The sequence below is a fragment of the Amblyomma maculatum genome, chromosome 11, assembly GCF_055883805.1.
Source record: "Amblyomma maculatum isolate TAMU_Amacu chromosome 11, ASM5588380v1, whole genome shotgun sequence".
Classification (NCBI taxonomy): Eukaryota; Metazoa; Arthropoda; class Arachnida; order Ixodida; family Ixodidae; genus Amblyomma; species Amblyomma maculatum.
Window position 1 is genome coordinate 88,266,349 of NC_139354.1, and position 16,244 is coordinate 88,282,592.

The 16,244-nt window shown below is 42.5% G+C and overlaps 1 protein-coding gene across 2 annotated transcripts in view; it reads left to right on the forward strand.

The window, feature by feature from the left end:
* Positions 1 to 16,244, forward strand: part of Syt1 (Synaptotagmin 1) — a 123,614-nt gene that overhangs the window by 10,122 nt on the left and 97,248 nt on the right. The window contains exon 2 of one of the 2 annotated variants that reach the window (XM_084585672.1): positions 11,182 to 11,343. The exons of the other annotated variant lie outside the window; for it this stretch is intronic. The gene's annotated coding sequence lies outside the window, so the exon portion shown is untranslated. The remainder of the gene's footprint in view (positions 1 to 11,181; positions 11,344 to 16,244) is intronic. 2 annotated transcript variants of the gene reach the window in all.

A 16,244-nucleotide genomic window follows, 5' to 3' on the forward strand; every position in this document is an offset into this window, starting at 1 on the left:
CATTTTGGTCTGATGTCCTAAACGCATTTTTCAACGAATCTCGGTATTCTGGGAGGTGGATATATAGACGCATTGGTGAATAAGTCATTCTGTGCATTTGAGTTCAATGCTGTATGGCATATTCAAATTGAATTATTCATAAAATCATTTGTTTACAGCTTTATTATTTATTTGCACTAAACATTGGCTAAGCAATACTGGCATAATTATAGTCATCCCTCTCCATCAGGGTGGTAAAGAGCTCATGGTAGATAATCACAGACCGATTTCCTTAACATCCCTAATATTCGACCAATATGTAAACTCCTGTATATCATATCGGTCATAAATGCATTTACTATTTAGCCGAGCAGTATGGATTGCCCAACGCACAGCGGGGTTCCCGTACAGGTTATTCGACTGTGGGGCTGCTCATCGATGATTTGATTTATTTTAATTAGAGGTTTAACGTCCCAAAGCTATTCAGGCTATGAGAGACGCTGTAGTGGAAGACTCTGGAAATTTCGACCACCTGGGGTTCTTTAACGTGCACTGACATCGCACAGCACACGGGCGCCTTGCTTTTCGCCCTCATCGAAAAGCGGCCGCCGAGGCCAGGATTCGATCCCGCGTCCTTGGGCACAGTAGTCGAGTGCCCTAACCACTGCGTTACCCCAGCAGATCAGTGTTGGGCTGCTCATCGAGTTTACGCATGACATCATTACAGCTCTTGACACACGAGAAAATGTTGCCTTTTTATGGATTATGCAAAATCATTTTCTTTACGCCATACAAATTGATAGTTAAGTTGAAGACATATAAAAAATAATTTAATCTTATTGGCTGCCTAGCTGATAATTTGCACTTAAGTTTGCAGTTCGTTCCTCTGACCATATGAAATCGCAGACCATCATAGTAAATTCAGGGGCGACACATAGGTCATGTTTAAGGCCATTTTTATTTGTTACCTACATCAATGATATCAATGCAGGTATTAGTGAATGTCTAGTGAAAATTCGATTACCTGCTGAAGACTGCGTTCTTTATACAGAAGTCACCCTAAGTTTGGATGAAGGGAAGAAAAATAATTAATTTTAAACGTTCCTTGACTGGTGTGCATGGACAACTGTCATATATTGAATACTTAGAAGAAAACAATTCTAATGACATTCACGAACAAAAGAGAACCACTTACTACGACTGTAGTATTATGTGAGATAGCCTATCAGAAGTAAGTTAGCGCATCTAGGAGTGACGTTTACCCTTTACCTCAAGTGGCATAGGCATATAGATATAATTTGCCTCAAAAGCGCAGAAGAAACATGGTTTTCTGAGTCGTAGTTCGAAAATTCCCCCTAGACATTGCAATCTTAGCAGCATAAAATATTTGGTGACAGTACTCCTCGAATATCATACGTCCTTTCGGCCATCCTACTATTTACTCGACATAAACGAACTTGACTATGTTAACAAAAACAAGCACTCAGATTTATTTGTCGCAGGTTATGGCCGCTCCTTCCCGCCCTCAGCTCATGCCATCAGCTTATCACTTCCTTCTGCTGACATGCGCAAGCATTATCGCATCATTGTTTTCTGCAAGATCGTGCATGACACTGTATCTGTAAAATCACCAATTGGATTCCCCTATCCCCGTGGACTAGACACGGCACGCAGTAGTCCGCTCTGCTCAGTTCCGCTGCAGGCATCGATTGATTCTTATAAATATACCTTTTTACCGCACGCCATAGCAATCTGGAATTCTCTGGTAGGTTCATTTCGTGAGCTGTCGCATGATGAATTTGCCAATCAATTACCGAATTAAGCGTGATGTTCCATTTTGTTTTTCATTTTTATGCAGACATCGCACCCGTACGATTTCTATATCCGCCGACTCATATATTCACAAATGTTGGGTCTCTTCTTCTTTTATTTGCATGCTGTTTAATGATTATTGTGTGTGCTTCCACTCCTGTAATGCCTCTCTCTGCGAGATAACAATAATGTAATAACGTAAAAAAGTGGAAAACAAAAATGAGTCAGCCGTTCAAACCACACTTCAGAGGGGAGTTAAGGTTGTTCGTCATCTGTAGCAACCCTTTACTTGCAGTTACTATAGTAGGAGGCAACTTAAAAAAAAACAGTTGATAACTATTAAGAGCGGTTCCTGGCGTGCGTAATACTCCTTTCAACCATAACCGGAATCCGTTTTTGATGATTAGCTGCTTTAGATAAGTAGGAAGGCCTTGACACTGGAATACATTCTGCACAAATAAATAGCAGTGTTTGACGGTTACTGTGGACTTAACTTTTATCCGACTTTTAACATTACCCTTCATAACTCTTCAAAAACCTTCTCCACGCTTGGTTACGCTTCTCTTTGCCAATGGTCCGCTCTGTACCTTTCAGTCACTGGAGTGACCCTTTAACCCACATTCTTCGAGCCGCATAAATAAATCCACTAATACTTACAATGGACTGATAATCTTTTACAATGGACTGATAATTTTTCTCTGTATCGGCTAATATCAACTTATTCATTTTTTTTCTGCTGGTAGAAAAATTTTACTATAGAATGGCTGCCATGAAAGGAAGTTTTTTCCGGGATGGCCGAACTTCAGTGATAACGAAAGGAAACCTGCCGAAAGAAGTAGTCCTTGGCTGGAGCACGAAGAATTAATGATGGTTCATTGGTTGTTTGCCGGTTGCTTTGTGTAGTTTAACGTGCCAAAGCGACTGAGGCTATGAGAGACGCTGTAGGGGAGGACTCCAAAAAATTCGACTACCTGGGGTTCTCTTACATGCACTGGCATCGCACATCATGCAAGCGCCTTGCTTTTCGCCTCCGTTGGAAAGCGGACGTGATTCGATCCCGCATGCAGCAGTCGGCTGTCCAATCACTGCGCCACCGTGGCGATGCAAAGTAATGAAGGCAGAATGAAATCATTGGACGCTGTTCTCCTTTGACTCCAAACAACGTGCATACATACATACATACATACATACATACATACATACATACATACATACATACATACATACATACATACATACATACATACATACATACATACATACATACATACATACATACATACATACATACATACATACATACATACATACATACATACATACATACATACATACATACATACATACATACATACATACATACATACATACATATATACATACATACATACATACATACATACATACATACATACATACATACATACATACATACATACATACATACATACATACATACATACATACATACATACATACATACATACATACATACATACATACATACATACATACATACATACATTACTCGCTTCGGCACGTCGACCGTTAATGCTCCCTCCAACAGGGATGTTACGGGAGGTTCAGGAACGTGCCCTCTCACCTCGCGCCGCAGCAGAGTAATGGAATCCATTCCGACTCCCGCCGGAGCTATTCGCTCGATACGGCGGCGGCGGCCGAAACGGCAATAGCAGCGGCCGCACCGATATATACCCACAAAGGCGGCTGCACACTCCGCGACGCAAGCCTGCCCAATCCTTTTCTTCGACGTGCCGACAATAGGATCGACCGTAGTGCGCCTTTGAACAAGGCAGACTGCGTGCATTATTTAGCGAGCTTTTTCCTACAAACCGTAGTCTTACCACATTTTCCCATCACCGGCACCTGGCTTTTTGTTCAGTTCGAAGTGGAACTCGAAACTTCTCCTCTGGTGCAGTTGCTCCTATGGTTGGTAAAGCGCCGCTGCAGGGTGTGTTCTATATTAACGCTAGTATACGATGAAAGTACAAAAAGTAAAGCCACTTCCCCCTGCCTTTGCCTCTGTTACACCCATCGTTTTCGTGCACATTTTGTAGTTTTGTGCGTTCAAAGGTGATGTGGGAGTGAATCTAGAGTGGGTTCTGTGGTACACATGGTATGACGTCAGGTCTAGGCAGTTTTATTGCTACTCACTGCATCTTTTCAAGTGAAAAGCAGCATTTTCTATGTGCTCAAGCAATGTTCTTTTTCAAGTCAGGCCTACATGTACTTGCACTAGCTTGGTCACACTCATGTCCAAACAAATAGTGCATTATCGGGCCATTTTCAGGAGCTCTCCGTGTTCAGCATTCCACATGGCGAAGTGAGCATTGACGAAATGAACTCGGGAGCTGATCTGCCAGCCTATAGTAACCCACAATAGATAAATACGTGCAGGACTTAACCAATTACTCACCGTTATTATCACAATAGCTTCTTCGCCCAGGCTTTTTTGAGATACGCAAGAAAATCTCAAATGGGAAACAACACTTTAGAGTGAACTACCGTCATATGGGTGGGACGCTCATTCCAGAGCTCCAGTCCCAATCTCCAGTGCTTTTCAGCCAGCTTTACATGCATCCCTTATAACTAAGTCGTATATTGATCTTCAGTCTCAGCAGTGCAGGAATTCCGGTTGGAGCATTAAATAAATGAAGTTCGTCGTAAAGGGAACGAGATTTCTATTAGTTCCAGCTCGTTGGATGTGGGCGCGCGGAACGAGTTATCGATTTAATAGACCATACGTGCATAGCTAACCGATGTGGAAGACCAGAAAAGTCTAACACAGTTCCTATTCTCCAAAGGTCCATGTCATTCCGTAATGTTCGTCAGTACATTTTTAACTTCACCGTTTTGAAATGAGCTCAACACAAATGATTGTTGCCTTTTCTTGTATTTTCGCTCACTTTCAAGCAACAAACGAAGCGTCGTAGCGAGGAATTGGAAGTAAACATCGAGTTATTTTTGCGCAAGTAACGCAAAACGTCAATAAAAATCCAATATTTTTCCGGTCCCTGTCTAGTAGATGGCGGTAAATATTATTCCCATTTAAAGGGTTTGGCTATTGCGATTGCAGTTGCTTTTATCTTAGGAAAAGGTCATGACTGCCTTGAGCATTGAACATTTTCCGGCCAAGCTAAGTTGAAGCTTTTTCTCAAATTTAACCTCAGAGTCTACGTAAAAACGTGTTTAATAGAACGCTACATTTAATCATTATCAAAGTCTTATAAACCGACAATAAAAAAAACGTGAAAAGTTAAGTACTTCAACAATCAAAAATGATTTCAGTTTACAGCTTTTACACTGCCCACCCGTAAGAACGCCCTGACTGGCCTTCCTAATGTCTCTTTTTGCCATGCAACTCTGGAAATATTAAGCAAACAAAGCGATGCATTAGCTGGGAGGAACTATGTGCCACTAAAGATACGGTTACACACCTGTTAATGCTGAAGAGTTGCTGACATATCGGCGGCACTGTCGTGGCCGTAAAAAAAGAAATGAAACGGTGGACGACACCTCACAGTATTGGCATATGTCCCAAATATTTGCTATACACTTTTTTTTTTATCGCGGAGATGCATCTGAGGCACTCTAGTAGTTTAATTATACTATTACCAATATTGTTAATATTTCTCTCCTATGATTGATGCACGTAAAGATAAGAAAAACAAGACCCCCTTCCCCCCCCCCCCTTCCCCAGCTCGAGGCTAGTAATAATTCGTTCAACGCTCACATCGTCTCAATTTGACCTGGCGCAGTGCAAGAGGCAAAACGTAAGATATTATGAAAGAGAATCTTTACGCGGATCAAATGTTCGGAAATTATGTTCAGGTTACCCTCGTTTTGTATCGTATTCCATGAAACGTATTCCAAGGAATGTGGAATTTCATTGAATGCTCATATATAGAAACCTCACAAATCGGATGACATCACTGTTCAAAACAGGGTGTCTGGCGGTCGAAGCTGATCGACGCTTCGAGAGACCGTTATTTACTTTCGTAGCGAGGCCTGAACTTTGCGCTCTTCCGCCCACTCTTAAGTTCCTCACTTTCTGATGCGGTCCACGCTTTCCGGAGTTACCGCTATTGTCTACTACGAAAGCTATCACCGTTTATTGCCAGGTGTGGAACACAATAATAAATCGATAAGTATTAGTGTTCTCCTTTTGTATTTATAGTGACTGATAGTATTATGCTCTTGTTGAAATGTCACTTCCTTTAAAGTTTCGGCAATTGCCGATCTGCAGCCTTCTGTGCTAAGGAAGCTCTCCATACTACATATGGGTATTACGAGAACGTGTTCTAAAATATGACTGCATGACAATTATTGTATATGCTATTAATATCGGCAATGTCATTCAAATGCGCGCATTGCGAAATTTTCGCTCCTCTAGTTACTTATAGAGTGCGGCTGTTGGGATTATTAGTACACTCTGTGTTTTTACGACTCGTGCGCACTAAGTTTCTTTATGATGGATAGCACCTTGTGGCTGCTATTTATGGGCCCCTTTCATACTTGTATTTCAAAGAAAACTACATTCTTAAAGGACAAAATCTCGCATTACCAATAAAACACCCAGGTATGTCAAAAGCTGACTTTTGACTTTAATCTAGTGGGCTACAGCGGCGTTGGCGTAATTGATGTTCAGGTTCTTGGTAGTAACACACTCGAAAATAATTCTGATTTTAGTGCGACATTTTACGGCGTTCATTAGACCATTGTTGTCAAAAAGCATTTTTCGTCGTTTTATATTGGTGACTATGGTAAAGCCGACGTTACAGGCTTCTCCAAATTATAAGCTCTTTATAACAAGGCTACCGCAGTACTCTACAAGATTTATGACTGTACATTTTCACTATTAATGAATGCGCATGCTTTACCACTGGAGCTATTCTCGCAGCAAGACACGCCTTCCGCTGTAATAATAGTTTTAAAAAAATATTTCGGCTTGACTTGCACAGGCTCATATCTCATGGAAGGCAGTTCTTGTCTGCAGTTCTTAGAACGTGTTAAGCGTTTTGTTTTCTTCATATACTTTTGAAATATGCGGAGCAATAGCTGATTGTATGCTTTCGGACTAACATGTATCAGAAGAAATTACACCTACGATTACAGTACTTGCTAATACAAAATGTCAATGCAGCCCCTAACATGCCTTAAAGTGGCGCTGTATTGAGGCAACCAATTTTAAATGGTCGTATGGGTATGCGCAATTAAAGGGAAGACTTTATTTTCCAGATGCATCTTTTTTTGAGGTTGCATTCCTTTTCCAGTCCTTGACTGCGGTCGGATAAATGGAAGGAAATATGCTCTGTTGCTGCACCGGTGGCTTCTTCTAAAAGCGAAGGTTAGATGAGATATCAGTGTCATGCCTGTGCTAGTACGATATAATTTCGAGGAGCTCCCTAGCGCCACTGGTCCCGCAACGTTCCTGTGCTTCCATAACTAACCAAACTTTCCGAAATATGGAAGTTGTTTATGATCACGGAAGATGCCCGAGGTTGAGCAGAGTATTGTGCCTCGGGTTGGCCTTTGCCATTTGCAATAAGATGTCCATATGGAGCGCCCTATCCCGGGTTCACTTAGGCTTCGTTGTTAAACATAGGACGTGATGGTACTAACGAGACTCGCAGGCTCCCAACGCTGTCATTCGCCAGGCTGTCCAAAACGTATTTGTTTCAGGATAACAATAGCGGGTTGCAGGGGGCTGATCAGAATCTTGCAATCCAATCTGCTCAGTGCAGAAAGTGATAGAGTTGCCCATGGGCCACTCTCTGGCCTACCATTGGTTACGCCCCAGACGTACTTCAAGGTAGAAAGGTTGACTGAAAGCTACGCTTTAAATGTATATATCACGTTATTTGATGTTTCTCATGCTTAAATGACATGTGTGCACCCCAGATATCATTTTACCAAAATGAGCTCTAGTTGAGAATAAAAGAAACGACGTAGCTGAAGGGCGTTTCAAGCAGAAGGGTCTCTAAAGTTGTAATATGGTATCGTAACATAACAAACACGCTCAATTTAAAAGTTACACAAATATAAAGCCTATCATTGTTTCTGACTCCTTTCCACAGAATCTGAGTTATGAACTTTTTTTAAATAAATTTACTGTGCTGTGTTGACAAGAAGTCCTTTAAAGCTGTCCGAAAAGACAAACAAGTTTCTCACCGAGCTAACACTATACGTGGTCTGGTGAGATCAACATAGGGTACTGAATAGCCTGTTTGAGTAGAACAAACATCCTGACGTTCCAAAGAGCGATAAGATTGCGCTTCATTGTCATGTTCGTTGTTGAGCATGGTACATTACACGTTGTTCACGACTGTTACAGCAATGGACGTTCAACAGTTATAATGCACCGGTTAGCCAGTTATCTGGACCTACAACGTTGCCTCAAGTTACCAGTTTATTATTAGTTGGAATTTGTATAGCTTCTAGCTTTGTAGACAAATCTCACTGCATATCAACATTTGATGTCCTCTTCCTGAGTATGCACTCGGGTTGTCACTTTTTCCATCAACCGCACATAAAGTGCCGACTGTGTTCCTCCCTATCTCTTCGTCTCTGTACAAGATAACTTCAAAAAGGTACCGCGCCGGTCAAGAACTGGATGTTTTCAGGAACCGATAGTGCCCATTGTGTCGACACACCTTGTGTGGGCTGAAGACTATTCACCATTATGTTTTCTTGTCTGATAAGGAAAAAACGAGATGCCCAGCTCCGATGTGAGCACCCTGAGTGCAGTAGCACTGCTCTCCATTTTCTGCTCCCGGGGAAGGTCAGTGGCAGGCAATGCGAAGGCTGCTGATGAGCACGATGGTAACAAAACCTCACCTTTTCGGTGTGTCCAGACTTCACCCTATACTAAAACAAAGATGAAAAATAATAAACTTTTCGCTGAACTGAGGAGCAAAGTCGAAAACTTATGCGTAGTGTAGAACGCCCATTTTTTCTATAGCAGCCCCATTCACTTTGTATCCATTAGCCGAAGCAGTGAGCCGTATACCAGTGGTGACAAACGATCAGTATAGCCTTGAATAAATTGGTTGAAACCACGGGATTTCTGAATGCTCACCTTTCAGGTAGCATATAAAAGTAGAAAATATTTCGTCATAATGTTGCCGTATGCGTAGCTTCCTCTTCAAGTTCGACAGCCTACAGCCAGATTAACATTTGGGCTAGTTGCCAGCAGTTGACCTAGCCGAAGTGTTCTTTCGCTACAACGTATTGTTATGGCACAGGTCATATTTACGTGCCCTCAATTAGAGCGCTCGCCCTCGCGTCCCATCCTCCGTCTCTTCGACACAAAATGAAAAAGAGAAAATGCCTGCATGCGTTCTGTTACTAGCATTAAAGATATTCCGAAACCATTAATACACATTGCAACAAGTGCCCTTCATTGACGTGAACATTCGTAGCACTGCCAGATGTTTCACTGCATTGCTTAATTGATACATTAAAGTTGTCTACACCTTCTTCAACCGATCACCTTCACGAGCGAACTATGAAAGACTCCTTACAGTATAAAACTATGAAACGGAGTTCTGTGCATTAAAATCGAATGAAACATGATGCTATTGTATTTTCACCTAGGATGATAATGAGATAGCCTCGACCCCTTCGACACTTGGGGCCCTTCACTATTTTTCTAATTTTTTCCGTATAGCCACACAAAGGGATGACAAGATGATTACTCCGTTCCTGAAAGTTTCTCGTTTTATAAACTGCTCATAGCTAGAAGTAAAAGATTCCAGTGCAATGACCTCTATTCACATTCTGCGTACCGTCACAAATTAAAAATTACCATTTGGCATTTGCGTGCATTGTCACGACGGATTCCTGCTTTCGCGGACGATCATTACACTAATTACCATTTAGCATTTCCGTTTATTCTCACAACGTATCCCTGCTTGCGCGGAAAATCATTGCACTAATTACGACAGGAAGTTGAGCTGATGCCCACCAGGTGCATTCGTGATTGATAACACCATCTTTCGGAATGAATATGGCAGCGAGGGATGAGGAGACTATGGCAGGATGTCTCTAGCCTGGCTACCATGCAAGACGACGGTTGGCTGCTGAGTTCTCGCCTTGCCTGTGATGCACTGCAATTGTTTTGCATATCTCAATTCTCGTTCCAATGCTGTGTTGATCGATCCCCTCGACGTAATGCACTCCAGTTTGGTCCAAGCAGCTTAGTTTCCTGTCAGGCGAAGTTAGGAAAAAAAAAAAACGTTCCTACACTCAACTTTTCCTAGACACTAAACGTACCAGCGGGTTAAGGACTCCTCGAGAAGAGTCTTCCTACCACACGGTACATCTCTCGCTAGTCGCTAACCTGAAATTCCTGCTTTGGTATCGTGGACGATACTTGTCTACCTTTTCTTTTCCTGTGAATGTCTAAAGCATTCATCTTAATTTTGACGCGAACGCTTGTATACTAGATAAAATAGAGCGCTTGCACTCAATCGCGACCAATATGAGCAAGATATCGAGAGCTTTTCTATCAGGAACTCCTTGTTCTGAGTTCTCTGGTTGAGACGTTTGATTTACCTTGGCTAATATCTGAGGGCATTTCGACCCCTTCATCTCTCGTGCTCGCAGTTTCTTAAAAACGCGCGTGCTTTCAGCTCGCTCTTGTCTCGAAGTAAAAGCGTTTTAAGCGCTTTCATGTCTCTTTTGTTCTGTACCTGCGACATTCAAAGGAAAAACCTCGCTTTTGTTTACCCCCTGTCCACCGTCTGGCTGACGTCAGTAGCTTTGTGTTTTCTCTGTGCGTGGAGCAGTGGCAGGTGGTTTTCTTTTCTTTTTCTCCGACCTTTGTACCGCGGGCTGTGCCACAAGTGGAGGAAGGCCGCCCAATAGCATTGACATTAATGGGATTGTAACGTTTTGCGCAACATGTCTTTTTGTCAAAGTGCGAATTTTCGTATCCCTAGCTGCGTCGCGCTCTAGTTAGTAAGGAGGCAGACTACTTGGCAGAGTTCTTGTCATATCTCTTGAGCATTGCACTCAAGCATGTGATTAGGCTTAGACTAGAAATTTATATGAATTGGACGCGTCACAAGTTGCAATAAAAACTTAATGTTCACAAGCTTCAATAAAAAATAAATACTCGACACAGACGAGTGAACAGTTAAATATTTCCATGTTAGCAATTTGTTCTCGTTGTCTTCCTCATAAAGACAGAGTTAAGGGCGCGTTTTTCGGTAGCGTAAACAGCGTCTTAATCCTATACCGCGGAACTTAAGTGCGCAGTAAAAATATTTTGGATTCGAATCCTTATTAGTGCTGCAGCACTAGCTACCCGCATTCTCCCAAAAATCTGATGTCTGAAGCCGATATGACATTTGATCTTTCCGATTGCAGGCGGTTGAAATCAGGAGGAGGAGGAGGAGGAGGAGGAAAACACGGCTACATCACGGAGAGCCTGCACGTGTTTGCGGTCTCGTGACGGGAGCAAAACATATTGCATGGTGCAGGGATGAGAGGAAAGGCTGCGACGCGTACTAAGGAAGAAGAAAAAATGCGGTGGGATGATGATGATGAAAACATTTATTGACATTTGCTTAGATTAAGGGAAGGCTAGTCGGGTGCCTAGTCCGGGACACCGTTGGTAAAAGCCGCTGCCCGTGCTCTTTCGACGAGGGCTCGTTGTTCCTCGAGCTCCGAGCTGGACAGGGCCGCCTCCTAACCTTCCCATGTTGGCTGATTTATTATAAGTATGGTATATTATGGTATACTTATTATGGTATAAGTTCGTCTTCTGTTCACAAAATATGCATTGCGCCGAAAAGTATTCGGGCTCAATTGCGTGAAGTGTTGCTGAATTATTAAATGACGTAGTTAGTAACCTTCGAAGGTGACCCTCTTCTGATTTACTAAGACCCTTAGCGGGCTTCGGGAATATCTGCCTTTCAAGGCGCAAATGCTGTAATATCTCTGAATATGTTGTTAACGGAGAGGGCAGCCTAAATCAGGAAGGGAGGACGTAGAAGGATTCCGGGGAAGAAAAGCTCGGGCCGAAGCGTGTGCGCTCTCGTTTCGTTCAACTCCCTGATGACCGGGTACCCATATTAGCTCCTTCTGTGCAGCTGAAGTCCTACGTTGACTCAGAATTTTGCAGGCTAGCGACATGGCTTTGACACGCATATAGTTTCTATAAGCTGCCTGGGAATCTGCAACTATGTATTTCTATGCGGAGTGCGTTGCGGCTAGGGCTATCGCCACTTCCTCGAAACCGGTTCATAAGCGAAGTGGAGCGGCTGCGCTCAGACTTCGGCGCTGGGGCAGGGGGGAGCTCTCCCCACTTTGCATTTACTCCTAGGTACACTTCACTCCTTCCTGTCGTGACTTTGCTTCTTGGTATAGTGTGGGGAGTAGTACGGGGCCGTCGTGGTTGTCTGACGAAGAGTGTCATCATGTGCAATGACGGCAACAACAACGGATAAGATGACAGCGGCAGGAGGAATCAACGGAAGCTTGGCTGCGAGACAGAGACTTACGGATGCGCAGAGGCAGTATGTATAGAAAAGAGATAACCAAGAAACCGATTTGAAGGGCAAGTAGATAAGTGTAAAGATCTTGTATTTCAAAATGATGTTCTTGTGGAGGACTTTGAGAACGCGTCAATCTGCTTCACTGCTCACGAAATTATGTTTGCCAAGGTATGTTACAAAGTTTAATTCGCATCCAACACCATCGCCAATAAAAGCATTACTTTAAGAATATCGTATCTGTGAAGCACATGCAATCTGTGCTCTGGAAGCATGGCCGTCTGATTAACAGAGCGAGATAACGTTTAATAATTGAGACACATACAGCAAACACAATCATATTAAAACGCCCTGCTGCTAAACGCTATTCCGTGATTGAGTTAAACCGTCTGTTGTTTTCTTTCATGCGGGCCACTTACCTGCAATAAAAATTGTTTTCTCTTCCCACAGGCAACCTGCCCACTGTCTATAGAAAGTATATGTCTAGTCTTCAGGCTCTATCGATATTTTTCTAGTTTGATCCTACAGGCCGCGTACCGGGCACTCATCCCTCACACTCCTGACGTGAGCGTATTGAAAAATCTTAAAGGCGAACTTAAAGCTAAAGCTTGTGGCCTAAGTTGTAGTAAACTTGATCCGACCTCTCGTTTTAACGTATCATGAAAAGCGGAACTAATATACTGCCGCAAACCCTATAATGTTAGACTTCCTGACTCTCTGCTAGCAGCGATTGTCGGGTGCCAAGTGCATGGCGACTATTGTTCACGCTTCTCTACTTAAAACATTTTGCGGAGGTTTATCACTGCTAAACCAAATTGGGCGAAGAGAAAGCGTCGTTCTGGTTGGTTTTGCTTTGGTTAGCTTAGGTTTTGATATGGGTAGATATGGTTTTTCAGAGATTAATGTGCCGAGAATGTGGAGTCGAGGATGCGACAATTGTAAGAGGGAACATATGAGGCTGTATCTGCCGTCAGAGGTCAAAGACCAAGTGACGACACACCATATGTAAAACATAGTTAAGCTATATAGCCACACTGTGACCTCTGGGCCGTTGAAGGTCGAGTGGCCTGCCAGACTGAGCTTGGTTAATACACGGCATTGGCTCTAGGAATAGCAGCATCTAGGAAAAAGAAAATCAGCAACATAGCAGCATGCGGCATTGGTTCTACAAACAGCGCAAGTGAGTTATTAGTGGAGTTTTCAGAGTGCAATAACCGGAAGCGGACATGGAAAAAGCCTTAACGGGGATAAAAAAATGAAATTTACTTCATACTGTGTTCTAACCCCAAGCATTTTACAGGATTTAGAGATAATCGGAAATGTGCGATGCAGTGACCGCAGGTTGGTAAGGTTTTGAATTGCCTAGATTTGAAGAGGGAACGAAAACAGGTAAATTAGGGCCAAGTCCATCAAAGAATTAGCGATGAGAGGGACGGTAGAATCATTGAGGACCTCGCTACAGAACAGGTATTCAGGTCTAACCGATGAAGATGATCTAAGTGCAGAATCAGTGAATGATACCTTTAGAGATATTATAATTGAGTGCGCGGCAGAGGTAGGCGGTAGGTTAGTTAGAGAGAACAGCGGTATACTATCTAGCTAGACGAAAGTTTTGAATAAGAAAAGCGAAAGAATGTAAGCAGCCAACACTAAAGACAGGATAGAACTGGCAGAGATATCAAAGCTAATCAATAGGTGCGAAGTGCGCGACACAGGAAGTATAACATGCCAAAAATCGAGCATGCTCTAAAGAACGGTGACCACCTGAAATCAGCCATAGGCAAAAATTACATGTATGCTAGGGAACAAGGCGGACAATGCCATCACTTGCCATGGAGAAGACAATGCCATGGACAAGACAGTCAAAGTAGCCGAGCCGCTCAATGCTGATATATACAGTAGCCAAAGTAGTCTGGACAGTAATGAGACTGGTATTAGTGAAGAGAAATCGTACTTTCCGCCAGTAACGTTTGATTGTAACGCATGTATAAGGTAGGACCAGGTTAGGAAAGCTTTAGGAGCTATTAAAATGGGGTAAAGCAGCTGGGGAGGTTCAGGTAACTCCTGATTTGTTGAAGGCTACGGGGGGAGGGGGTGTATCGTGCTAGAAAAACTGACCAACCTGTATACGCAGTGCCTGGCGACATCGACGGTAGCCGAACCATGGAAGAAGAGGACATTTCCATAACTCATAATTAAGAGGACACAAAGGGTTTGAAAAATTATATACCAATCAAATTACTACCTGTTACGTACAAGGCATTTACTAATATAATTGCTAATAGAATCAGGGCCACATTAAACTTCATTCAACCAAAGGATCAAGCGGGATTTTGGAAATGATACTATACTGTAGACTGTATCCATACTATCAACCACCTGATAGAAAAATGCTGGGAATATAATCAACCCATATACTCAACATTCATTGATTACGAAACAGCATTCGACTCTGTCGAAATGTTGGCAGACATGCAGGCATTGCGAAATCAAGGTGTATATAAGATGTATGCGAAAGCACTGGAATATATCTATAGTGGCTGTACAGCAACCATAACTGTGGATAAAGAAAGCAATGAAATTCTCATGTTGAAATGTGTTAGGCAAGGAGACACGATCTCTTCAGTATTATCCAAAGCTTGCTTGCAGAAAGTGTTCAGGGACTTAGTATGGGAGCATGCAAAGATAAGAGTTGATGGTGAATACCTCTTTAATCAGCGATTTTCTGATGACATTGCCTTGCGAAGTAACTCGGGGGATTAACCGCAAAGAATGCTTCATGATCTAGATCAATATGCACAAGACAAATGTGACGTTCAACAGCCTTGGGAAGGAACTGCAGTTCACAATAGTTAGTGAAGCACTGCAAGTAGTATGGGGAATATGTCTACTTAGGAGAGATAGTAACCGCAGATCCGGATCATGAAATGGAAATAACAAGTAGAATAAGATTAAAATGGAGCGCATTTGGCACGTACTCGCAGATTATGACTACCAGCTTACCGGTATCGCTCAAGAGGAAAGTACACAGCAGTCGCACCTTACCTGTACTCACCTATGGGGCTGAAACGTGGAGGCTAACGAAAAGGGTTCTAGTAAGGTTGAGGACAGCACTTGCCGTTAAGCATCCATCTGCTGGTCAACCTGGAGGCTGGGTTCAAGTTGGCGATAAAACTTTGAGCCGACGACATAACTACGTGTAATTGCATGCCGTTAATTCTAAGTGGAGGTGTCCGCCTTGAAACGGAGACAGATACTTCGCATTGCTTCCCTTAAGGCCAAGTTGAATACAAAAAACATATATTTAAAAATTAAGGCGAAGCTTGAACGCCTCCCATTATTTTAAACAGCCTTATGAGACCTTGAAGACATCCTCAAGATGTACAAAAATAGCAGTAAGCCTTCGTCTTTTTTTCGTGTCCACTAATCCACAACATATTTGTTTCCGCGTATACTGAGCTATTTTCAAAAAACTCATTTTTTGTTTCTTATTGCCCAACGTATAAGTTTGCTGCGGGTACCAGCAGCTACAGCTGAAATCTTTTTCTTTGTCTTACTTTTCCTTCTTGCATGTAAATCAATTGATTTACATGCAAGATAGAAAAGTAAGACGAAGAAAAGATTTTCATTTCTAAATGCCTAGTGGACGGTGGCGAAGTTTTCCTTCGGTTTGTATTAGTAATGTGTCTTGATATCTTGCAGACTCTCTACTTCATTGTGATTTCTTTCTGGGTATAAACTTTTAAGCACACCAGCGCAGTGAGGAGGCACATGGCGTGTGAGCTGTGTCGTATTGCTTTTGCAATAATTTTGGAAACATACTTTTTAATTGCTTTTTTTCTTTTCCTAACATGTTGTTGAGGAACTTCATGCGATTTCATGGCGACGGGAACTAACGTTTCCTGGTTTTTCTAGTTAACTCCTTCAACGGGAGTG